This window comes from Mauremys mutica, chromosome 5 (assembly GCF_020497125.1).
Source record: "Mauremys mutica isolate MM-2020 ecotype Southern chromosome 5, ASM2049712v1, whole genome shotgun sequence".
NCBI lineage: Eukaryota > Metazoa > Chordata > Testudines > Geoemydidae > Mauremys > Mauremys mutica.
This window is the reverse complement of record NC_059076.1, coordinates 79,124,254-79,152,099: the sequence shown is the minus strand read 5'-3', so window position 1 is coordinate 79,152,099 and position 27,846 is coordinate 79,124,254. Positions and strand designations below refer to the sequence as shown.

General features: G+C 40.1%; 1 pseudogene; it reads right to left on the bottom strand.

The window, feature by feature from the left end:
• Positions 1–27,846, bottom strand: LOC123371776 (annotated as a pseudogene).

Sequence of the window (27,846 nt, the reverse complement as noted above, 5' to 3'; positions counted from 1 at the left end):
CTAGATTTTAAGTGCATCATATTCCTGTCCTTTGTTGCTGGTGAAGAAGTCTTGCAGCCGTACATTCCAGTCCAGTCAGCGCTGTAACACCCCATAGCACTTCCTTGGTTGACACATGTAACAGCTCCAGGGCTCTTGCTCTTTTGCCTTGGCCGAGGTACCTTGCCCTACCAGGACCTCCAAGCATTCGCACAGAAGCACCTGCAGCAGCTGGTATTGCTACACAGCAGCAGCTCCTTGCCTTCGCAGCAGACAGTGCAGTAGGACTGGTACCCATCCTCGTTGTATATGTAGGAGAGCACCAGGAATCGATCCCTGCAAGTCTGACAAAGGCCCCTCACAAACAGCGGGTGGAATGTGGCTGGGTTTTTTCTCCCACATGATAAACAACTGTCTTCAAGGCTCCTGTTGTTGTTTGTGACTTCGGAAACCATTTGCTCTCTCCTCTGGTCCTCCTCCACCAGCTCCTTGCTGTTGTTGCAGAAGTTATTCTTTAGCTGCTTGGCCAGGGGTTCTGGGAACATCTTCCCTGCCCGGATCCTAGCAACCTCCAGGGCATGGTGTACGGCTCATCAATAGGAGACCAGCTTATTAGACGTGGAATGGTTGAAATGCTGCCTAAAAGCCATCAGACCCACCAGCTTGTCTGCTGAAACCTCAGAGAACTTCCCGTCCAAAATTAACGCACCCAGTGCATTCCAGAGATTGCCTGACGTTTGGACGTGACTCTGTAGGAGACAAAGATTGGAGGCCACCAGGAGAAGCCCTTGACCTTCCCCCACACTAGCTCCCCAATTCCAAAATCTTTCCCATCCTGGTATTCCACCACTTCCCCTTCAACTCTGATCTCCTGCTCCCCAGCGATGAGCTCGGGCGATCTGTTCTGGTCCTCCAGTGTGCTGCTGGCAGACTGGGTGCTGCTGGCAGGCTGCTGTTGCTCTGGGAGGACTCCTTGGAATCCTCCTCAGAGAGGTCGATCAGGGGCACCTGCACAGACATGACCATCCTCCTCTTAGAGCGCCGAATGGGAACCAGAGACTCCAGGTCACTCTTGTCTTTAAGTTTCGTCTCATGGAGATTCAGTCCTGCCTGGAATATCACCTACCCCTGCCTATCCCTTGCTCCCATGGCTCAAGAAGCCTGGATAGTAGTAAGGAGCAGTTCAATTATAGGCTGAGAAAGTGCAGAATGGTGGTAGAATGCTCCTTTGGACGTTTAAAAGCTCACTGGCACTGTTTGCTGACTAGGTCAGACCTCAGCGCAGTCAACATTCCCATTGTTATTGCTGCTTGCTGTGTGATCCATAATATCTCTGAGAGTAAGGAGGAGACATTTATGGCGGGGTGGGAGGTTGAGACAAATCGCCTGGCGTCCAATTTTGAGCAGCCAGACACCAGGGCGATTAGAAGAGCACAGCAAGGCACGCTACGCATCAGAGTGGCTTTGAAAAACAGTATCATGACTGGCCAGGCTTTGGTGTGACAGTTGTGTGTGTTTCTCCTTGATGTAACCCGCCCCCTTTGTTGATTTTAATTCCCTGTAAGCCAACCACCCTCCCTCCTTCGAAATAAAGCAACTTTTGTTTTGAAACCATGCATTCTTTCTTTATTAATTTAAAAAAAATGAGAACGGACAAGGTATCCTGGGTGGGGTGGGGGAGGAGGGAAGGACAAGGCCACATTGCTTATTGTAGCCACACTAAAAATCAAACTGTTTGAATGACAGCCTTCTGTTGCTTGGGCCATCCTCTGGAGTGGAGTGGCTGGGTGCCCAGAGCCTCCCCACCCCGCATTCTTGGGTGTCTGGGTGACGAGTCTATGGAATATGGGGAGGAGGGTTGGCGTTTATACAGTGGATGCAGCAGGGGTCTGTGCTCTTCTTGGCATTCCTGCAGCTCCAACAGATGCTTCATCATGTCCGTTTGCTCCCCCATTAACCTCAGCATCATGTCCTGCCTCTGCTCTTCACGCTCATTTAATTCTTTCCTTGCCTCTGCCACTGAATGCCTCCACGCATTAAGCTGTGCTCTATCAGTGTGGAAGGACTGCGTGAGCTTGGAAAACATGGCATCACAAGTGCATTTTTTCCGCTTTCTAATCTGTGATAACCTCAGGGATGGAGATGATAGGGGGAGCATAGAAACATTCTACGATTCTGGGGGGACCACATGGTCACCTGTGCTGCTGAGTGCTGCTGAGTTCACCACGCTGACCAAACAGGAAATGAAATTCAAAAGTTCCCAGGGCTTTTCTTGTGTACCTTGCTAGTGCATGGGAGTTCAAAGTGCTGTCCACAGTGGTCACAATGGAGCATTCTGGGATAGGTCCCGGAGGCCAATACCATCGATTTGTGTCTTCAGTACCCCACATTCGACCCAGCAAGGTCGATTTTAGCGCTACTTCCCTTGTCAGGGAGGAGTACAGAAGTCGATTTTAAGAGCCCTTTAGGTCAACAGAACAGGGTTGGTTGTGTAGATGCAGTCATTTTTAAATCGACCTAACACATCTAAATTTGACCTAACCCCGTAGTGTAGACCAGGTCTTAGCTAATAAACCTACAGTTAGTTTACTGTAGAATTGGCTGCCAGCATTGTCTTTGGTGTAAGATGTGGGATATCAGTTGATCTGGGGTAAGTGACTGGTGTCTTGAGACTCGTAGAAACCTGATGTGGTGAGATTTTATGTTTAAGAAACCTTTTATCACAAAATTCAGTTTGTCTGGGTGGCAAGATAGGCTAGAAAGTTTAAGGGGACTGTCTGTGACTCCATGGTAAGACTGTTACAGTGATTCAGGAGTTCACATTTATCACTGGCTTGGTGATCTAATCTAATTATAGAACACACCACCAGCTTGGGGTATCTGACAGTCTGCCCTGGGGAACGCACTCACAGTTGTGTCACTCCAGACAGTGTGACAAAAACAAAAAAACTGTTTCTGGTCAGCTCAAAACATTTTAGTTTTAGGAATGTCAAAATGTTATGTTTTGATCAAAGTAGGTGAATTGAAATATTTCTGAACCGATTTTTTTTTCCAGATTTCCATGAACATTTTTTAATTATCAGCTTTTTGGAACAAAAAAGTTTCAAACTGTTGGAATTCCCACAGGATGGAAATTTCAAATTTCTCTCAGCTCCAATACTCACCCAGCCCAATTTGTTCCTATTTTACTTTTTAAACAACTTAAAGGTTTCAACATGGAGAAGAGACCCTGCCTTTCCTTGTTCCCTTTCCATTCCCTCCTTCATGCCCTCTGTTCCCACCCCACTTCCTTCCTCTCCATGTCCCAGTGGTCTCCTTAACCCTGCATGAATTTGCCTGTCCCAGAACCACTCTCTTTCCAAGACTAAAAAAAACAGGAGTACTTGTGGCACCTTAAAGTGAAGTTGATGGATTTCCACTCCATACGGCTAAATGCAGTTTTGCGGATACAGGCTAACACGGCTGCTACTCTGAAACCTTTCCAAGACTAGTGAGCATGGCTCTAAACCATCTGTTCATATGTCCCCAATCCCTGCCAACAAGGCTGTCCCTGTCAACCACTCCATACTTACTTGCAGACACTCGCCTACATTTTCTTCTAGTCTCCCACCCTCTGCATCCATCACCTCCCTTCTCTGGCTCAGCTAAGTAGTTAAAATAGCATAGCCCAGAATAAGCCACATGTCAGTTTATATTTATAAGTATTTTCAGCTGTTACTTCTGCATACAACTGAAGGCATTTGTGTATGACTGTGGCCTGGGACAAAGTCAGAGGTAAAAGGAATATAAGAGGGTGGAGCAGACAAAAGGAAATATGACAAAAAGCCTCATCTCAAGGCACATACATTTCCACACACTTTGACTTGCTCGATCAGGTCAGGAACTTGCTCAAAACAAAACAAAAAACAAATGGCGAACAAAAGCTGGCTTGCTTCAGCTGAGGGAAATCAAGCAGTTTATAACTTATAAAGTCTCTTGTAAACAAAACAGTCAATTTCTTTTTGCTTCCTTGGCCTGACAGCAATGTCACCTGGCTAAGGCTGTGTATGCGTTCCTTCTCTTTATATATCTACTCTAATTATTCCCCATTTAACCAATTCCCTGTCAACCTCAGTGTGAAGTACGTAAACACCCTTACAAGCAATGTTGTATAATTAAAATAAATAACGTTAAGGTTGCAAAATCAAGCACTCAAAGTTATGGAGTGCCAGAATTAAGGTTGCCTGTGCAATCTTAATTCAGACCCTTGTAATTAAAGCTGTACATACACACAATTATGTACTATTTTCCCACAAGACCCCTATCAATGCACAGAATGGACAATACTAGCTTATTGAGTAGCTATTCAATATTTTGTTTCATTCTCAAAGTTCAGTGCCCGTCCCCACCCCCACCCCAGCCTTATCTATTGCATACTTTTCAAACCCTTCTCTAGTATAGAACTATTAGCTTTTGTCATAGGCTTTTATATTGTGCCCATTATTATAGTATCTGAGTGGTTCACACATTAATACATTTATTTCACAACACCCTGTGCAGAGAGGTGGCATTATCACCCCCCATTTTACACATGGGGAACTGAAGTACAATCAAAAGTCTCCACTAATTTTGGGTGCCTAGTCTGAGATGCCTAAGAGACTGATTTTTCAGAGTGCTCAGCATTCTATGGCTCTTTATATACTTAAAGCACAGCTCCATTGACTTCAATTTCAGATGTCTCTGTCCAGCACTTCTGCAAATCAGACCCCTGCGACTCAAGTTGGGCACCCAGAGAATGAGTAACACAGCTAGTGACCACCTCTGAAAAGGTTGATGTAATGACTTGCCCAGCATCATACAGGAACTCTGTGGCAGAGGCAGGGATAGAATCCAATTCTCTTGGGAACCATTTACCTGTGATCATGTAATTAAAGACTGTACCATAATGCATATGCACAAGAGGGATGAATTAAGATTACATAATTTTTTCAAAGAAGTCAGTGGCAAGGAAATTTTTTAACACTTCAGGTGAAAATCCGGTCATACTAAGGTCAGTGAAAGTTTTGCCATGAATTATAACAGAGCCAGAATATTACTCTGTTACTTTAAAATGCCCTTTCTGATTTTCCCAGAAAATGTCTACCCTAAAATGAATAATAGCATGTGACTTTTCATGGAAGTGGAGAGGAGCTGCTGAGTTCCGGGGATATTAGTAGTGAGTAAGGGGAAAAAAACCCTCAGTTTTATAACAAAAAACTAACTTCAGCTTTACACATTGAGGCTACCACCATTCCAGAATACACACATGTCCAAAAATCAGACTTGGTGTGAGTTGGTATAACTTTATTAGCTTTCCCTAGTTAGGAATCTGGCCCACAATCTCTGTCCATTCCCACTACAAAAAAGAATTCAGCCTGCAGTGTGGATTTTTCTTGTGCACTTTAAAGTCAGAACAACCAATAAACCTGACTGTCAAAGTCACCCAGATCCTATAATTGACTTTATACACATCTACAAATTACTTTTCTTTCCAGCATGGAATATAATACTAATAGTTCTAATCTCCAGGCAAATAAGTATATATCAGAAACAGCCTGTTTCATAAGGAAATCTGCCTTAATCTATGTAAGGTGATATGAGTGTACCCTCAAACTAACCTCTCCTTCTCAGCTTTCTTTTGTCAGAACAGGTTATTGACATTGTAGGAGATTGGCAATATTCAGAGAATATACAGTAATGTTTACTTTAAAAAATGAAACTGTTCAATCAAAGAGAGCAGATAGCTAGGACTTGCATCTAAGCCAAAGTCATCTCAATGGGAACTTTCCCGCAGTGCAATGCTCCATATTCTAAATTGTTACCATGCTGTGTCTGTCTTCTTATTTTTAGCTAACAGATGCAGCTCATTGCTTGGAATACAATTTACAGATTTTTATAATAGGTGTATGAATTATTAATCTGCCTTTCACTTGTAACTTTGTGTGTTGTAATTCAGTAAATAATGATCAGCAAGAAATCAACAAGCAAGCTATGGTATGTTTTTGAAAAATCAAACAGCTATGACAGTAACATTGGAGGAAAATGTGCCCATATGGTGTCGGCCTAAAGAAAAATGCATAGTCACTTTCTCTTTTAGGAGCAAGTTGTTTTACTCAATGGAAATATGCTTGGTCCAAAAACTATAAAACTCTGGTGTCTCTAAATCTTTCACATGCTGTCAGAATAATGTTGAAACAATTTGTATGTAATGTTTTTTGTTGGTGTTGTTTTTGTGGGTGTGTTTTTTTATTTTGTTCTATTTTGTTTTAGAAACAGCAAACAGTAATTTCATGTGATCTTTAGAAGAGATTTAGGTGGAAAAAGGCAGTTTAGAAAAAATATTTTTAGTTCTTTGTATTCACTAGTAGGTAACAACAATCAAACTATCAAAAACATCTCAAGTAGAGTATATATAAGTTCTGCAAGCAGCTTTCGGGTAACATTATTTTTGATGGACTATTATTGTTAGACATAATCATCAAAATTTGCTTTTGAGATGCTATAAAGAATCATTCTGGTTCAGGCCCTGTTCCAATGCCCAGTGCAGGCAATGGTAGGACTCCCTTTGACTTCAGTAGGCTCTGAATCAGGTTCTTAGGTAGATAGTAGATCTAGTGGTTAAAGCAGATGACTGATATCAGATATTCTGGGCTCTATTCCTGCCTTTCCCACTGACTTGATTGTATACATTTTTGGATTATTTTAGTTTACCTCTTTGTCCCTCAGTTTTACCAATAATACCTGATATCTACCTAACAGCAGTGTTGGGAGAAGGGAAAGGCAGATGTTCCTTTAAAAAATATTTGGGCAAGCATTAAATCATGTTGTGGGATTTTGGAAGAGGGAGAAGCCCCTAATAAATACAAATAACTTAAAGAATACATTTTTTTCAGAATATCCAAGGGGAGGGATATTCTTAAAATGTAAAAACCCTGGATTATGAGAGACAAAGAGATGATAGTAGCCAGATCTGAAAAACTACTTCTCAAAAAAGAATAAAAGAGTAAGAAAGGAGACCAGGGAAATATTTTTTAAAAATGGTTTTTCTGTAAACCATTTACAGTCTTTACTGTAAAATATTAAGTCTGTTATAGTTTTGAATTAGAACATTTGATGGTTAACCTTCTGCTTCTATGTCCATTCGTACTCTCAGAATAATCATGGTGCTGTATTGTAATTTGAAAGAAAACAATTTGTCCTTGTATTTGCTCAAACTTTATCAAAAATATATAACATTAAAAAAATCTTCCAGCAAGTTTATTGTCCATGGAAACGAATTACTAGTAGCACTAGTTTTACCTATTAAAACACTAGAGTATTCCTCAATAATCTTCTAAAACACATTAGGGACACAACTTGTGGTATGTTTATAACTGTTGAGCTATATGTAGCATAAGCAGATAACTGGCAAATCCATCACACAACTCTGCCAGTACACCGGAGTCCTGACCCATAGCACCTGAATTACTGTAGACCAGAGCCTATTGTGCTGAATTGCACAGTGGTTTTGTGATAGAGACTAAGATGTGACCACTGAACTTGTGACCTATAAATAACCCCCCATTAAAATCAAGCTTTTTGTAGGTGAAAGTATAGTAAAGAGAAAATTGTTACATTTGACTATGGTCTTATTGCAGTCAGTCTCTGAATAGCTATTCTATAAAGGAATGAAAGGTTGTAAACTTATGATTTCTTTATCAGCAGGACAGCAATAGTCTTGGTGACAAAATGGTATGACAGTATTATAGTAGAAGCTTTTGTAAATTAAGTTTTATAAGATATTACATCTCAAGCACTAAGCTGAAGTGGCCCTATAGCCCTTACAAAGCATCTCACCCTTTATTAGTCTTTGTGTTTCTGATGTTAATCACATTTACTGGTCAGATATGATTTTGAGTGACCCTGAAAATATTTCAATATTTAGAGAACTAAAGCTTATATCTACCCAGGGGGAAATGTATACCTGTTCTTGAGATTCTGTCTTCAGGCAAGGACTTTCAAAGCTAGGCATCCTGTTTTGCATTTTATTCATTTCACACCAACTGCATCTGATAATCTCATCCATTATTTGGGGTTAGGAGTGCTTGAACACTCCCAGGAGGTTAAACTTCAGATATGCATGCATGAGTTTGGGCAGAAAGTTTGCATACAGTATTATCTTGGAACTTGTCTGAATTTCAGTCTGCTAGGTAGATTCAGAACAAGATGAAGATTTTCTCCATGACCCTTTCCTGCTTTCTGTAGCACACCTTCACATAATTTTGATATTGTCATTAAGTACTATCAGTGATACACTGTAGGTATTGTATTAATTAAATATAATACTCATGAAAGATGACATATTGAAAGTCTTGGGAATTAAAGGGTCCCATAACCTTGTCTTAGCTGTGCTTAGCACAGTACCCAAGAGCAAGTTAGAGCAGCCCTCAGGCTGCTCTAAATGAAGGGAGGCTGAAACATCTTCCAAGGGTATGTCTACTCAGGAGTTGGAAGCATGCCTCTCAGTCAGGGTAGACAGACTTGCACTAGCTTTGCTCCAGTTATCATGCTAAAAACAATTCCAAGCCCATCCCACCACTCGAGCCCACGTGGCTAGCTTGAACTGCCACCCATACCGTAACATGCACACTGCTATTTTCAGTGTGCTTGTGTGAGCAGAGCTAGCATGAGTGTGTCTATATAGCCTGGGAGGTACACTCCAAACTGAAGTGTAACCATACCACAAGAACCTCAAGAAGCCTTTCTGATAACCAGACATCACTGGAGCACATTAGTGCTGTGACCTCATCCTCTCCCTTTACTAGTCCATGCCATATCCCTTGCCAGAGATTGCAGGGGGAGCAAGGTAATGATGTAGCACTGACTACACCCGTTCTATGCACTGGATGATTCCCTCTTTGTAATAGGAATCCTCAACTGGGCAGTTAGGTTAGTTTATAGTTTGCACTGGAGTGGCAAAACACAGATTTACCAGAGGTCAATGTCTCGCCCCAATTCTCTATTTATTCACTAGACGTGCATAACATGCCTCACAAAGGTTCCTCAACCTGATTCCTAGAGACCAACTTTAGGGGTGAAATTACACACTGGGCCAAAAGGTGCTACACTTTCTTTTATGTCAGAGGGTTAGTGCTGAACTAAATGAGTAGTGCTATTTAGGGAGGATAGGATCCACTCAACAGGCCCCATCACTTGTGCTCTTATGTTTTGGCTGTAGCTTTAAGCTGTTCCCCATGGCAGAAATCCCAGAGGATGGCAGCAGCAATATTGCCTTCCCTACATCAGCATGACTCCTTCATGGGCACAGAACCACAGACTGACACCTCCATGGGCCAGCTTCAGTGATCATTAGATTTTAATGACGTATATTACTCATCATGAGATGTGGGAAATAATGATGGAGTTCTGCTAGGAGAAATCAGAATAAAATATTTAGAAATCAAAATCCAAGAAGAATTAGTTTTAGCTGCTCTTCAAACAAACCAAACTATTATAGGTTTCATTTATTAATATATAAACACCATATATGTGCAATAATGGTCGAGCCTAATTTTATTCCCATCATAAACTCTTGCAGTAGAAGACTGCATGAAGCCATGTTGCCACAGCCATTCCCAGCATCAAGATTTATGGCAAACTCTCATGAGATGTTGCATAAAATCTTGGGATTGACATGACATTAACTGTATAGAGATTTTGTTTAAAATATACTTAGTTAAAAAGCAAAAGAGTATTTAAAACGAAGGCACAGAAAATGGTATACTGTTGTACTGCAGCTTCTAATTATTAGTGCATTCAAGAGACTTCAGATAGAACAAGGCAGTTGTGGTTCATGATGCATAGCTACTCTGTTCCTTGCATTTCCTCTGAGAAAAACTTAGCTCACAGAATAAAAACACAGAGCAACCAAACACCTACCAAATATTGCTTTGTAGACTAGCTTTTTTTCTTGATTGTCCATAATATTTCACCTATCAATATCTTGCATTTCTTTAGAGGATAAAAAGAAACAATCCAGACAGTGTTTTTTCCCCCCAAAGTAAAAACAGAAACTGCACTATGCTATTATAGCAACCAGAGTTCTATTTATTCATTTCACACTTGGTTTCGGGAGGAGACTGGTTGTTTGTTTCTGTCCCTGGAGAAAGTGCCTGGTATGAGGTTTGAAACATCAGGGATAATTAAGACAAACTGTGCTTTTTACTCCAGCCAAAAGAAATCTTTATCTTAAAATAATTCCCAACTGAAGACTCTGAACAAAAAGAGAGCCCAGTACTATTAAGGCAGCTTACAATGTTAAATCTATCATGAGCATTAGCATGGCTCTGAACTGGAGCATCTTACAATTTCATTGCAATCCAGCAGCTACGGTACTATCAGCGGGCACAACTACAGATAAAATGCTGAACAGTCAAATATGAGAGAGCCAGTGTAGGAATCAAATAAAAGACACACAGTAAGTATGTTTGTGTCTCAGAAACAATCCTGGTTAGAAGCTACAAATGTATTATTGTTGGACAAAGTTTAGAGCTCAGCAGATTACATGCTGATAAGCAATCAGTATCATTTTTCATTTACCCACAGTATTTAAGAAGCGTAAGAATTCATGTCCTCTTAAAATTTGTGTTAATCGTTGTGGATTCAGCACATTCAGCTCCCCATTGCCCAGTAATATGTGAACCCTTCCAAAAAGCATTGGGCAAAATTATCTGCTGGTTTAAAGTGGGACAGCTCCATTGAAGTCAGGGAATTTAGTCCCTTCCCCCGCTACACACTAGAAACCAGGAGGATGCCAGCTTTCACTTCTATACCCTGTTCATCAATCCATCTCTGAATCTTCAACCAGCTTTCATTCTTTTTAAAACAATCTGCCACAAATATATTTCATTTGTTCCCCTCCAATGTGGAATTTCCTCTCAAAACTACACAGCTTGAGGTCTAATCTGGCAGTGCTGAGTCCTGCATCATTAACAGTTCTAAGGCCCTATATCTTGCAACCCTTCAGGAACAGAAGAGTGATTTTCATATTGCTGGAAATGGGCTTTCTAGAGGCACAAATAATAATTAGGCTTTTCATTTGTAAATGTTGATTTTACCGTATACACACAAATTCATGAAAATATATTTCCAACAGTAATAATCTAAATGTACAGATAGGCAAAGAAACTAAAAATACTGCTTGACTTATTGATTTAAGGATATTTACTTTTTTATGTTTTGACATGTGATGTTGACAATTTGTGTTTTAATAGCTATACAGTTACAATGTTTTAATCTCAGTGTCTACAAAAAGATATTTTATCCCAGTTTCAGATTTTTCTACCATTGTATTTGTGATAATGTTTATCTTACCCTGAGGCCTGTATTGTTGGACTAATAGTAACCTGGTTGTAGAGGCAGAGGGACACAAATGTTAGTAATAACAATGCTTAAGATCTCTAAACAATTTCTAAAGTAGTTTTTTGGTGTAATAGCAGACAATTTTTCTATAACCTTGAGAGATTCTTTGTATATGAGACAACTACCCTAGTTCATTCTTTGTTCATCTTCTATAAAAATGACTTTCATGGACTCTGGTATACACAGAATGGGATGCTATAAATATATATCTATGAGGGTCAAAATGTGTATGACTGAATTTTATTATTTGGGCAGGAGCATGCGTTCATGTAATAATCACTAGTCTGATTCTCTGATGCCCTGAGCTTTATTTAGTCATTTACGCCAGTACAGAGTGACTGAAAGGGCCGTGTAAAATTCTACTATGTTATTACGGTGGCATTTTATATACATCTTGCATTGGTGTAAATGATTTCTTAAGGTGCAGGGAGATGTATCTGGTCCTCTTTCGTAGAAGATGAACTAAAGCATGCAGAATTAAAATTACATGAGAATTTTATGACTTTTGCTTAACAATGCTTAACAATGCAATCAAAACATTTTTTTTATGTAAGGGTTTTTTTATGGAATAAGTCAATGAAATAAATGACTACCATTTACTAAGACATTTCAGGGTAGGATCACAATATCACACTGCAGTTGATGCTGACCATTTATTTCAAGAAATATGGGCATCTATTTGGAGTTGTGGTTTATTTTCAAGTATACAAGGATGCCTGGTGTGTTTGGTGATCACTTAGAGACAGAGTCTGTCACCATTGCCTTGGGCAAAGTCACTTAGTGTCTCTGTGCCTCAGTTCTTTCTGTAAAATGGGGATACTAGCACAAGCATTTTGTGAGGATAAATAATTTAAAGACTGGGAGGTGCTCAGTTATTACAGTAATGGGGGCCATCTAAATACCTAACAGAGAGAGAGAGAGAGACAGAGAATATAGTAGTAGAATCTGACCTTAAATGCTCTTAAATTTCTTGAGGCTTTGCAATATTTATCCACTAGTTTTTATACTAAGGAGCACTTTGAATTCATGTCACATTTAAGAAATTGAACACAATAGCTCTACTAATTAATATTAACATAGCTTCTTGAAACATGCACAGTGACATTAGTGGGGAAAGTCGTAAACCCACACACATCACTGTCGCTGCCATAGAATGGGCCAGATTGTGACAGACTTTTGCATAGTTAGAAAATAACTAGGAGTAAAAAATCCACTATATGAACTACATAGGAGCAGTTGCAGAAGCAGCCAAAGCAGGGACTACTGAATTGGTGGGAGGGAATAAGATGGAACCCAGTTGGGGCTCCAGTACCTTCCCCCCCCCACACACACACACTCCTCCCACATACCTAGACTGTGCAGGGGAAACTCCCCCCTCTGTGGAGAAACTAGGATCCAAGTGGTACCTCCCCTGCCCAATTCCCACCATGTTGCCTTGGGGAAAAAACTGCAGAGAGTAATCAGACAGAGACTGGTAGAGGCACAAACAGCCAAACTAGGGACTTCTGGACATTCACAGAACTTCTTACAATGCTTGGACCGGACTTTCTCTGCCCTATCCTGATTGGCTGTTTGCTCCAACCCTCTCCCTCCCTCCCTTTCCCCCATGTCTCTTCACCACAGCTTCACTCTCCATGCCTGTCGCTCTTACCCTCTTCTCCCCTTCTGCCTGCTTCAACCCCCCTACCCTTCCCTTTCCATTTAGTTTAATCCCTCCTAACTAAACTTACAAAAATAAATTGTGGCACAATCATGACATTTGTTGCCATGAAATGGCTTACTTTGCTTGTGTGTTATCCCTTTTTCTCTCTACTGTGTTGGTTTTGTCTGTTTAGATTACAAGCACTTTGAGGATGGTGGGAGGGAGGGTAACTGTACAGTATATTGTGTTTATATCCTAGCTAGCACATTTTGGCCCCATTCATGGTTGATCCTTAAAAACTACTTTAGTAAACATGATTTTTAATAAATAATGTGATTATTTCTTTCATGTCTGACCATATTCACTTTTGCATGTATAAGGATCTACAAATGGTGCTGCAAAGAGAGCTAATCTGGAACCAGGTTCTGCATGAAGAATCAGGACACCTATTCTCATCTGAGATATAAAGTCTGGCTGTACTGCTCATGTCAGCTTTAGTAATAAATAACCTTTCCAGAAATATGAAAAAAAGAAGCATTAGTACAGTGCTGGGAATTGCAAGCAGTGGAACTATGACAAGGTCTTTCCCCCTTGTTTGTTGCATACTGCACACAATTGCCAGTGTTGAGTACAATGAAAAAAATATTGCACATACAAAATAGCAATAAAACAAAGTTAGATATTCACAAGCATTTTTATAGTAGAAAAGCCTCATGCTGTTTTCATGCAAAAAATTGTGCATTTCATCCTGAAATACTCTAGAAATACTGCAGCCACAAACATATTTGGCACAGCTATGTGCAAGCAATAGTTATGGACATTTTCAGAATTAGACAAGAGAAAAAAGTCTTAAATCTGAGCAGTGTGCAGCCATTCAGAATCTGTCTGTGCTGCCCTCCCATACTCCAGAAGATATCAGCCAACTTGTACCTGGCACTGACAAAGGGAATACTAATAAGGACTCTCTGTGACATCCGGAGGTCATTTGATAATTCCACAAGGTGTATGTTGATATTAGCCAGGCAATTCCATTGATCTGCCTGATGAAAAAAACAAGGAAACTGACAAGAAAGGTCTTAGACTCACATGAAAGTGGTTTGATGCACTGAAGAGTAATGGCCACATCAGAGAAAAAACAGTATTACATTCTGGCTATGCAGGTGAAACAGATTCAAAACCAGAACAGGTTCTTTCGTGATAGAGAGACACATAAACCAGTAGATAGAAAGACTAATTAACAGGGTGTTTGAATGCATTTGGAATGGCCATGAACCAAATAACATTGCTTTTCACAGAGCACAACAGCAGTAAGAAGAACATAGCCATTCAGAGGGAGAGAGGTCTCTGTGGGACAGCCTGCAACACTTTGAACTAGTTAGCATCACTCCCATGTTTCAGGAGGTTTCAGATGAAGCTAGGACCGCACAGATATTTCCAGGATACTATTGTTGTTTGCCAGTTCAGACCCTTTAATATCTTGGCTGTTTGAGATGGATCTATAGCCAGTCCTGTTTCAGATAGCTCAGCCTCGCAAAATTCTCATGAAAGTTTATGGGCCAAGATACAAAAACCAACTCAGTCACTTTTTGTCATGGCTTAATTACAAATGTACAAATGAGGCTGGAGCTGCACCAATTTTTACCAGGAGAAAACATAGCTCCAAATATATGCTTGGACAAAAACTATGTTCATATGGAGTTAAGGTTAAAAGTATGTATCAGTAGTTTAGGTTAAAATACATTACAGGGATGTTACAATTTTCCCCAAACCCAGCATTATAAATTCAGGAAATTCAGAATCAAGGTTAAATTTAAAAGAAATCCAAACACCCTAAGGTAAGAACTGCAGTTAAGACCGCAAAACTATCTTAACTCTTTCCTGTAGTGACACAAAGCAATAACCATTTGATTATTAATGAGGCATTTTAGTGTTTGTAGTTGTATTTTGTGGGATTTCCAAATGCAATTCCCACTAGTCCAAACTGATGTATCTTCTAAGAGATTAATTTAGCAATGTAAAATACTACTGTAGAGAAATGTTAGGTTCCGAATTGCCTACAATATCTTTTGAGAAACAAAGTTTACAAAGTTTGAGATTACTTAAACGCCTGCTTCTAACATAATATTTTAAAGTGGTTTTGCCTTTACAGTCATTTGTGTCTTGTGAACTAACAAAAAGATGTTATACACCATCATCATGCCAATGAGAAACATCACTGTGAGAAAAAAGGACAAAAATATGTTTTGAAAACTTCACCTATATGAAACAAACAGGTATTGACTTCCTCTTTGGGGGAACATTAAGACCTCTTGAATCTCCAAGCAAATTTATCACAACATTAGTTACAGCTCTCATCACTGGTAAGCAAATCCTGACAGCAATTCATTATTTGCTTGATATGTTCTATGTGCATACGTTTGCACTTTTTTTTTATTAGGAAAGATGAAGCATGTCAGCTTTGAATTGGCCTCCAGTTATTTTCATAGGGGACATAATTTTGCTATTGGAAAGAAGTATCCAAATGTTTCATTCCAGAAGACAAGGTAGCTAAAAGCACAATAGAAGGTTAAAGAGGATTTGCATACTGAAGAGATCAGCAGTATGACATACTGACCTTGCACATTAGTTATTAGACTATTTATGGTGTTACAGTAAATGAAAAGGGGGAGGGAGGAAAAGGCATCCTATTAAACTAAACATTCCTGTGGCTTGCACATTTAAATTATTTCTTAATGAAACACCAGCTCTTTCAAGGAAATTTATTTTAGAAACACCAAGACTGGAGTTATCCTGAGCAGATGAAATCAGACCTCAGCACAGCATTTTGAATTTATTCTGGATTCAAATGGTCTTTAGTATGTGCAAATCATTGAAGTGCCAGTCTGTGCCTGAGGAACCTAAGGCTTTCTTCAATATTTTATGGGAAAGATTTTGATCTATGATTTATCAGACAGCACTAAGGGCAGAGGGTTTTGGGTTTTTTTTTTCATTCAAAATTAATCATTCTCCTGGTAAATAGATTTTTATACCATTCCCATTTTTTTCCTATTGAAAAAGTCTGCTTTGGGATATGCCTGTCAAGTTGAGTGACCACCCATAGAAGTTCTATAAAATGCAGGTTCTCTTCAAGCTATACAAAATATTACAGTGTGGCACAAGCAGTTGGACATTTTCTGATTTGTAGGTGCTGTTGAACACAGGGACTAGTATGTCCCTTATCTTACTTTTCCCCTTTTTTATCTCCAACTTGCCACTATATGTTGCTTCTTTATCCTTCTTTTCTGCCAGGGTGTAGATTATTTAGGCAACAATTTGGTGGGCCGAAGAGCATCTGCAGCAAGCTCTTTAGATCATGTTATCTCTAGAACAGCTTTTCTAGTCTTTGGTGTTTTCACATCTGGAGATTTAAAACAAGTCATCCCAGTATTTTTCCTTCTACAGCCATGTCTGACTGGAAAGCATTAGCAGAAGCAAAATGTGCTTCTATTGCTACTTGCTTGAAAAGCAAATAGGAAAAAAAAGCAATATCTGAGTTTCAGGTTTTATAACAAGCCTCATGAGTTGGTTCTACTGTTTATTTCTGCAAACAAGTCTGAATGAAAATGTGCTAGCAGGCATATAAAGCTGCTGCTACCTAATTAGCTGAATACCAAATATTTTGAAAAAGTATTTCATGCCTTTTTAGATTTGATAAGAAAACGTGCCAGTTGTTGAGACTTTTTACTTTCCCAAACTAGTGTCAATGAAACTAACACCCTGAACTGTGCTGGTGCTGTTACTTGGCTGAAATGGAATCAGAGACTTATCTCCTTCTACTGAAGTTTCTAGAATAGCCTCTAAACTATTGTGGCATTTCTAAGATACCTTGCTATTGAGCAGGGAAAGCGTAAATTTGCTTTGATTAGCCAACACTAATATGAGTCAACACTGTATCCTTATTGCTAAGAAAGCTAATGGCATTTTGGACTGCATGAGTAGGATCATTGCCAGCAGATCGAAGGACATGATCATTCCCCTCTATTCGGCATCGGTGAGGCCTCATCTGGAGTACTGTGTCCAGTTTTGGGCCCACACTACAAGAAGGATGTGGAAAAATTGGAAAGAGTCCAGCAGAGGGCAACAAAAATGATTAGAGGGCTGGAGCACATGATTTATGAGGAGAGGCTGAGGGAACTGGGATTATTTAGTCTGTCAAAGAGAAGAATGCGGGGGGATTTGATAGCTGCTTTCAACTACCTGAAAGGGGCTTCCAAAGAGGGTGGATCTAGACTGTTCTCAGCGGTACCAAATGATAGAACAAGGAGTAATGGTCTCAAGTTACAGTGGGGGAGGTTTAGGTTGGATATTAGGAAACACTTTTTCAGTAGAAGGGTGGTGAAGCATTGGAATGGGTTACCTAGGCAGGTGGTAGAATCTCCTTCCTTAGAGATTTTTAAGGTCAGGCTTGACAAAGACCTGGCTGGGATGATTTAGTTGGGGATTAGGTCCTACTTTGAGCAGTGAGTTGGACTAGATGACCACCTGAGATCACTCTGTTGACTCATATCCAGCTTCTTCTCCACTGTAACCCCTAGGTCCTTTTCTGCAGAACTGTTGCCTAGCCATTCAGACCCTAGTCTGTAGCAGTGCATGGGATTCTTCTGTCCTAAGTGCAGGACTCTGCACTTGTCCTTCTTGAACCTCATCAGATTTCTTTTGGCCAAATCCTCTAATTTGTCTAGGTCCCTCTGTATCCTATCCCTACTCTCCAGCATATCTACCACTCCTCAAAGTTTAGTGTCATCTGCAAACTTGCTGAGGGTGCAGTCCATGCCATCCTCCAGATCCTTAATAAAGATGTTGAACAAACTGGCCTCAGAACTGACCCCAGGATATTCCACTTGATACTGGCTGCCATCTAGACATCAAGCAGTGGATCTCTACCTGTTGAGCCCGACAATCTAGCCAGCTTTCTATCCACCTTATAGTCTTTTCATCCAATCCATACTTTTTTTACTTGCTGGCAAGAATACTGTGGGAGACCATTTCAAAAGCTTTGCTAAAGTCAAGATATGTCATATCCACCACTTTTCTCATATCCACAGAGCCAGTTATCTCATCATAGAAGGCAATCGGGTTGGTCGGGCATGACTTGCCTTTGGTGAATCCATGTTGACTGTTCCTGATCACCTTCCTCTCCTCCAAGTGCTTCAAAATGGATTCCTTGAGGACCTGCTCCAGGATTTTGCCAGAGACTGAAGTAGGCTGACCAGTCTGTAGTTCCCGGGATCCTCCTTCTTCCCTTTTTTAAAGACAGGCACTACATTAGCCTTTTCCCAGTCATGGAACCTCCCCTGATCGCCATGAGTTTTCAAAGATAATGGCCAATGGCTCTGCAATCACATCTGCCAACTCCTTTAGCACCCTCGGATGCAACGCATCCGGCCCCATGGACTTGTGCTTGTCCAGCTTTTCTAAATAGTCCTGCACCACTACTTTCTCCACAGAGGGCTGGTCACCTCCTCCCCATGCCGTGCTGCCCAGTGCAGTAGCCTGGGAGCTGATCTTGTTCATGAAGACAGAGGCAAAAAAAGCATTGAGTACATTAGCTTTTTCAACATCCTCTGTCACTAGGTTGCCTCCCTCATTCAGTAAGGGGCCAACACTTTCCTTGACTTTCTTCTTGTTGCTAACCTACCTGAAGAAACCATTTTTGTTACTGTTAACATCTCTTGCTAGCCGCAACTCCAAATGTGATTTGGCCTTCCTGATTTCACTCCTGCATGCCTGAGCAATATTTTAATACTCCTCCCTGGTCATTTGTCCAATCTTCCATTTCTTGTAAGCTTCTTTTTTGTGTTTAAGATCAAAAAGGGTTTCATTGTTAAGCCACAAATGTAGAATGATGTAAAAAAGAGTAACTGCATTTAACAATAAAACAATGTAAAACTTTAGCGCCTACAAGTCCACTCAGTCCTACTTCTTGTTCAGCCAATTGCGCAGACAAACAGGCATTCAGTGTTGGGGGAGGATAGGGGAGGGAGGGAAGTAAGCCATAACTTGTGCAGGAGGAAGGTGAGGAAGATGTCTTGCTGCTGCTTTTGGAAGGGTGGTTTCTGGTACTGGGCTCGTGAGGCTCGCTTCCTTTTACTGGGGTAGGTGGGCTCCCTTAAGCTGAGTGAGCTCTTGTTTGCAAGGGAGTGTGGATTTTACCTCAGAGACTTGTCATACTGCAGGGGAGGAGAGGCTAGTGCAGGGGAGGAGAGGCTAGTGGAGGAAGAGCTTACTAGGTCATGTTCTCTATGGGTTACCCCTGGAGCAAGCGGCTGGCTAGAGGCAATGGGGCATGATCCGGGGGGGGGGTTAATTCTGAGAGTGAGGGGTTGGCCGGGAACAATAGGGCCCACCATGGGCAGTTCAGAGCTTGAGGGGGTGGGGGCAGCACAGGGCTCAGCCCCAGATGCAGGCAGCACGGGGCAGGGGGTTTAGCTCCAGCCCCAGGATGCATGGGGAGGGTGGCTCGGGTGAGCCCTGCAAGGCAGGGAGAGGGGCAGCTCCAGTGTGCCCCTGGCCATCCTGTTTTTATTTAAAAAACACGGGAATAAGAACAACGTTACTTTCTGTAGCCTCATCTCTTCCTGCCCTCTGGTGGAGGCTTGTGTTACTGCTCATGACCAGACAGGTTCTTTGGAGCAGCTCATACTGCCCTCCCGCTCAGAGTGTCTGCGATTAAATTGCACCCGTTAACAGCAGTTAATTGATAAGCCTACTATATATCTATATTACAAATGTGTTTATATCTGGGGTACGCCCACTAGGCAAAAGTCTCTCAGTCTAGATGACTGTCTGGGAAGGGCCCATTCAGGTTAATGAGCCATTAGGAGAAAACAATAGGCCTTAGAAAAAGTTTATCTCCGACCAGGAAACCTTCCTGACGATGCTACAGACAGCCTCTGAGTTATGGCCACTGGAACGCTTTTAGGACATGTGACCAGGCCACTAGTGCTGGACTCCATCTTGAGATACCAATGTTTTTCCACTACTAGCATCGGAACCAAGCTTTGAAACAAAGGGTTCCCGCCATATGCAAAAGATATATAAGGCAGGGAAGTGACATTATTGTGTTTCTTCACTGATTCCCCACCCAAAGACACTCTTGGAAACACCTAAGGAACAGAGAGACTGAACTGGGGGAAGTGCTGGACCCAGGCTAAAAAGATTTTTAGCCTGTGAATGAAACGCCTGGAGATTTTAAGCTGTAAGTTAGTGGCAGCTTGACCCTTAAGAATCTGCAGCCTGCTGGTATCATCACTTAGGGTGAGGATCTGCTATTCTTATTCAATCTCTTTAGTATATTAAACTTAGTTTGTGTGTTTTATTTGCTAGGTTATCTGCTTTGATTTCTCTACTATCCCTTATATTCACTTAAAATCTATTTTTTGTAGTTAATAAACTTGTTTTTACTTTGTCTAAAAGCAAAATCATAACTCAGGGCAGAAAGCTGTTGTATATTTCCTCTCCACATTGAGGGAGGGGGTGAATTTCATGAGCTTATGCTGTACAGTTCCCTGTGCAGTGCAAGATTGTATAATTTTGGGTTTACACTCCAGAGGTAGGTATGTGCCTGAGTAGCTGGGAAGTTCCTTAGCCAAAGCCTCCCCATGCAGAGCTGATCATGGTGTCTATAAATAACTGCTGCTGGGTGTGTCTCTACCTGTATGCGTGCTGGTAAAAGTGCAAGCTGGAGCCTGGCAGAGGGCTTGGCAGGCTGGTCACAGCAATACAGTGTAAAGGGAGCCCAGGCTGGTGGATTGGGGGACAAAGCGGTACCCTAGTTCCAGGTGGCACCCCGGGGGGAACCTATCACACTTTCCTCTTGCTACTGCTCTGTTGTATAGATTTCTACTCTTCAGTGTTGTTGACTTGCTGCCAAAATCACTAGGCACCTACATGCTACCAGTAGCAATACCAGTGTCCCAACTGTTCCCACCAGCCGCACTGTTATAAGCTCATTTGCCAGCATAACAAATCCAGACCTCCTTCTAATCCAGATCTTTGAACTATGTGATTCATAACTGCTTTGTTCCTACTATAACAAGCTAAAGTTAACTTAGACTCCTGCTTAAACATTGGATGGCATTAAGCAATTCAGGCATTAAACTAGCTGCAGACTAAGTGTAATACACATCCTTTTGTAGTTGTAGAAATGACACCAAAATATAGCAAATACACTTATCTTTAAAAACAGTTAAACATGATCAAATTTGTGGTCAGCCTAGTTAACCATACATGCCTATGCCATCCCATCAACACTGGCATATTAGTCCTAGTCCTTCAAATACTAACTGGAAAATATACACCAGAATGCTGGGTGTTGTAATAAACTTCTGCTTATCATTTACATTTTTTCAGTTGATTTTATTAGAGGCTAGATACAAGTATGGTAAATCAAAGTTTTCTTATATACTTGACATATTGGTATTACTTTTTGTGCCAGGTGTTATATGTATATATGTTATTTATTTTGCATGAAAGGGTATGGTGCTTTACACACCAGTTATGGAGACCAGTTCTTGGTTTGTAGAAATTTAATATCTATCTTATAGTAAGAGAGTACAAAGAGTAGTTAGAGGGTTAAAGGACAACAGTTAATGATCAGGACATGACTGAGCATACTTTGATATGTATGTTTGTAATGTTCATGCTGACTTTGTGCAAGGTCTGAATGTAATGTTATGGCATTACTGTTGATTTGCATATGTTCTGATTTGTATTTTTATGTAGCATTTACAATGACTTTGGCCATGCTCCTTTGTGTATTTTTATAATATTGCTGCTGTCACTGTACTCTAAAATGTATTTTATATAATGGTTTTATACATGCTCTAATATATATTTTTTAAAGAATTAAAGCTGGTTTTGTGGGATATGTATTTTTATAATGCTCCTGCTAGCTTTTGCACTCTTTAAGTTATATTCCTTTGGTTCACATAGAACTGTCTTCCACTTAGTCCCCAAACCCTTTTTGCTCTTTTCAATTATTTTTTCAATAAACCACTTGGATGTAAATGAAAGGAAAACATTTTATAAAATACAAAAGACATTTTGCACCAGCAAACTACAGAACATATGTCACAAAATCCCAAAATGTACTAGTATTTCTCTACTGTAGAGGGGGTCACACATCAATTCTGGGAGATACGTTTCAGCTTTATCCTATTGTTATATATTTCTACTGTCTATAAGAACTTGTGAAAATTTGTTTGGATTAGATTGAAATGATGACACTTCACAAGAGCTTGATGAACAAATCCAGAACAAAATATATTAACAAAATCCAGAATTGCACTAAAAAGGAATGCTTCATTTATCCCTAATTAGAAGCAAGATGAATAAATTCCCAAAATTCTCCGTTACCTCAGTCTGACTCTCACTCATTCAACTCCATTCCTTGACACAGGTAGCATAAAAACATTTGTTTACACATACGTACAAGAGGACTAAAAAGGGAACTATAGGAGAAAGTTAACATCTATTTCTTACCTGAAACATAAATTTGTAATGGCTCCTCATAGGTTATATGTACACTGCTGCTGCAAAAATTCTAACAGGCCTCATAGGAACCTTAGAGCCTGAAGGGGCTTCTAAAGCTGCACCTGCTCATGCCTTTGATTATGTGTCACCAAGAGTCCCAGTGCCTTTAGGCTGAGTCTTTCTGATTGCCTGAGCTGCACCCGGAAGCTCTTTGGTTAGAGTGAAATCTGTGATGTAGGGCTTGGTTGGTATTAGTTTTCTTATCCGCTTACTTGAGTTATCCTTTAACAGATTCAGCCTTATGACAGTTCCCTCTCCCTTCTTAATCTCTTTTCCCCTCCTGCACATCTATTATAATATTAGCTTCATTGTTATGATTCTGCTGATTATTATTTAATCACCAATTATATACTAAGCTCTATAGCACAGAAAAATACAGGGTAAAACTTTTAAGAGTGTTTATAGCTCCACAAAAGGCACTCAGGCACCTAACTCCAGATTTAGGCACATAAACTCCCAGTTTTAGGCCTCATTGCAATTCACAGAATCCCTGCTCAGCTGCTGCTTAACCCCATAGGCACCTAAACCCACTCAGTGAGTATGTTTTTGCAGCAAAAGTTCCCTAGGTACCTATGTTTTTGCATCCAAGCATGTGCAGTGTTGCCTCACTCTCCAGACATCCAGAAAACCATCCCATGCCCCAAACTAACTGCAATCCACTAACCCAGGGAAGATAAGCACCCAAACAACTGTCTTGCCTATGGGGCCTAATCTATTAGGTGTACTCAGAGTCTGCCTAGTTCAGCAGAAAACAACCAAAGAGGGACTGGGGTGTAGAGAAAGACCGCCTTACAACCTTTAGCCTAGTGTTTAGGGTATTCAGTGAACTATAGTCATTCTAATTCTTGCTCTGGCCCAATTAATCTTAATTATTCAATTAGGTAGTTAAAGTGGAACAACTTCTCCAGGAGAGATTGAGGAAGACCCATAGCATAATATCCTATAGCTGAGTGGTTAGAGCACTCATCTGAGAGGTGGCTGATCCCTGTTCAAATCCCTTCTCCTCCTCAGGCAGAGGTGGGACTTAAATAAGAGGTCTCGTACATCCCAGGTGAGTATCCTAACCACTAGGATAAAGGTTGTTAGGGAGTGCCTCTTCTACCCCCTGGCTGTTTTGAGTATAGATAGGTCACCTCTCAGCATGTCTACTAGATTGGGCCCCGCAGGCAAAATAGGCAGGCAAACACCTATCCTACCTATAGTTTGTGGATGGGGGCTTAGGACACACCCTTCTCATTAGCATCTCCCACCGGCTAGTTTAGGCTGAAAGCCATCTAGCCTCCTGCCTTTTGTAAATGTCAGTCTAAGCACCTATCTCTCCCCATTCATCATATTGGGAGCCTATGTACCCAACTCAGGCTTTGTGGATAACAGTGTGATTTTCTAGACACCTAAAAGTTAGGCATTATGACTCTCTGCATTGCAGTACCTAAGTCCCTTTGAAGACCCGGGCCTAAATGCTGTAGGCAAAGTCAATGTGACTAAACCTTGGGACTTAGGTTCTCAAGTCACTTTGTTGCTTTTGAAGATTTTATCCACAGTCTCTTCCCAGAGCAATTTGTATTTGCATGCCTATGCTTCCCTCCATGTCTTCCTGAGAAGGGGAGCCTGCACCTGCAGGAGATAATTTTGTGAGTCACACAAGAGAAACTGATTGTCAGATACATTCAGCTGGCCACTAGATTTCAATGAAGGTTCTCATCTGAATATTCATTTTGCGAAAGTATCTGACCTTCACTCCCCCACATCCTGTGATGCACTGATTTCCTTTCCACTAACAATTTTGTTGACAACAGCTGCTTTTTGCAGATGTAAAAATTACTTGATTAGAGCTAGATGAATAATTTTGAACAAATCAATTATTAGATTAATTTTGTGTCCTTTTCAGAAATCATACATGAACAGATGACATTTTCTTGCATTTGTTATGCCAAATTATTCATAGAATAATTTCTGCAAATATTTTTTGTCTGTATCTTGTTCATGAGCAGTTTTTTTGTGAGTATTTAGAATTCTAAATTTGAAATTACAGTTACTTGAGCAGACATAAAGGTCATATTGTATGTTTTAGTTCCATGATTTGATGAGCATAACTCTTAGAATCAAGTTTCAGAGTGGTAGCCTTGTTAGTCTGAATCAGCAAAAACAACAAGGAATCCTTGTGGCACCTTAGAGACTAACAAATTTATTTAGGCATAGGCTTTTGTGGGCTAGAACCCACTGATGAAGTGGGTTCTAGCCCACAAAAGCCTATGCCTAAATAAATGTGTTAGTCTCTAAGTCTGTTGAAGTGGGTTCTAGCCCACAAAAGCCTATGCCCAAATAAATTTGTTAGTGTCTAAGGTGCTACAAGGACTCCTCTTAGAATCAAGTGTCCAGTGTGCATACTTATGATTGAGTTTGTGATCAGATTGAATTTGTGGTCAAATTCACCAGTAGGCTTTGACTGCTTTGCACTATACTAGTGATGCAAAGCTGTTGTAAGCCCAGTTGAGAGACAATCAAGGCATTCTGGTGAGTGAAATTCATTTACCATAAATATTCTGCAGTCTTTGCTGTTTCTGGGAGTGATTGTGCTAGTAGACTTGTTCACAATAATATACACAAAGCACACAACCGAAAAGGACACCAACACAAAGTGAATTTGTTTAAAAATTACTATGAATATTCATAGATTCTTTTTGCAATTTTGCTCAGTTCTAGTTCTGTTGATGCTACTTGAACAGTCAAATCAGTAGTTTTGATGTGCCTTATGCATTCTTTGAAAATGAGGTTTAGCCTTTCATAGAGACTATTGTGATGTGAAAAATTCAAATAAATCTATATCAGTGATGGCTCCAAAAATAGTTGATTAGCCTATATTTACACACATTGACTCTTTCATATAACTCTAATTTCATTTGAAACTCGACTCTGACCCACATGAGTCCTACAGCCCACCTAAGGATCCATCCTACAAACATTTATTAGCAAGCAATATATTTAGTACCATCAGTAATTCCGCTAGCATGATGCTTGACAGTATGTGCTTGTGAAATAGGCCTCCAGGCCTCAAACCTGCAAATGCTTATTCCTAACTTACTGATATATATATAGTAGGTGCACTGATTTCAGTTAAACACATGACAAATGTGTGCATGATCAGGGCCTTGAATTGTAGTCTCTTCAGGGCAGAGCTGTTGTGTGGCATTGTCTATAAATTGTCACATATTTTTAAGCACTCTTTAAATAATAAATAAATGATAATAGATTAAAATAAATGTACACTGTGGCCTTCTAGTGAACAGTGCATTTAAAATATTCATATTTTCCAGAAGTCTTTTCTTAACCCATCACTTTGCAAACTTTACTGAATGGAACCCACAACAACATTAGAGTTCAACCTTTTTTGATGAATTATTGCTGATTTTTTTAAATTATTGTTTTATTAAAGTACCATTTTGTATATTACAAAGCAAAAAAGCTGCAGTGATCTAGGAGGAAAGCAATCTTTCATGTATGAGAACAATTGTTCATAACATTGGCTGAGAAATACTCAAATTATGTTAAATATGCTTATCCAGATGCTTCAGTCACAGATAGAAAGCTGTAGCCTTCAAATAAATAAGTGATGCTCCTAATGAATACTTGGTGACAGCTAGAGTTACTGACTGCTAAAAAATTTTATGGTTTCAGGAAACACCGTAAGTATATAATAGCAGTAATTCATGTTCAAACAGACATGAATGTGTTATCCTAATACCAGTTACAGTACAGTATATATTAATATGCCACTGTCTACTGCTCAAACTACAATTAATGGTGTACTTTAAATGACAAAGGAAGGAAAGCTAAGGAAATATGTAATCCAGGCACTAGTACAGAAACAAAAGAAAAATTATCAAACTACAATTCAGTGTTTAGGGTGTGACTATGTAAAAGTTTGCAGACAGTACCTTTTTTAAAAGGAAAAGAAGGACAGTGTATTTGCTTAGAACTACAGAACAAAAGCAAGAAATAGTCAGGAAAGTACAGATTCATTCAATACTGGCCCAGTAATTCAGTGGGTAATGTAATATTCTGCTGCACAAGATACATTGGTTTGAGGTTCACACCGTGAATTTGCAGGGCTTAGAAGCATTAAAGAGGATGTGGATATCAAGCATCATCATTGCTTTGGAGGAGACTAGCCTTTTTAGGAGTGAGATGGATTATAATGCTACAAATGTGGGGTGTGCAGAGATAAGGGAAGGGAAGTTAATAGGGAGAAATGGCAGCCCAAGACCACCAATGGAGAAGATATGATAATTAGATGAAGTGCATATCTTTTTTTTACACACTATGATCAGGGTCAACAAAAATAATGAGAAGCCCACATTTAAATGATGGAGGGTCTATAACCATGTGAAATTAGTCACTTTTGCTTACAGGTTTTCATGTAGACATTTTTCTTTGTCTTAGTCCATTATGTTTTGTGTGCCAAATCCCATATTTCACTTCAGTTTCAAGTGAAACCCAAATTAATGCAAAATATCAGATGAAACGTTGAAAATGTCAAGTCTTTTCTGGTTTTATTGTGAGAAAGACAAAGAATATTTCCCTTTATTTTATATGGCCCCAGCTTTGACATGAAATCATAAACCATGCTGTGTTCACTGAGAACTGAGCCTAGGTTCCCTCAAAGGGTTGTGACCCTTGGAAATCTTTAAACAGATGTAGTCAGAGATTTGAGTTTGTAAACCCAAAAGGACACATGTGTGAAGCTTGATCCTGTTCCATCTGAAGTCAATGGCAACATTCCCAGTGAGACTTTCAGAAAGCAGGGGAGGAAAAGGTGGTGTGGTGGTATGGATACGTTCAATGAAGAAAACATAGGTTTTCATATCTTATTTGTACATTAAAACAAAAAACTCTTTGTAAAATTATATTATCACAGATTACACCAAAGTGTCAATGCACTTTGATCTCCTGTTTTTGTTTCTTGTCTATGGAACTGTTCCACTTTGTGACTGGTAACTGATACTCCTCTGCCACTAATCCTTTCCACTATGAGTGACATCTTTATGATATATTGTAACCTGAACTATATCCTTATATTTGCATACCATCTGTCTTCCAGAGTTTAGTTCTTGGCCCTCTTCCTCATTTATCTCATCTCCTTTCAACACTTCATTTCTGCATTCCACCTTAAATACCACTTTCATGCAGATGGTACCAAGATTAATATTCTCTTCACGGTTTGGTTCTTCACTCAT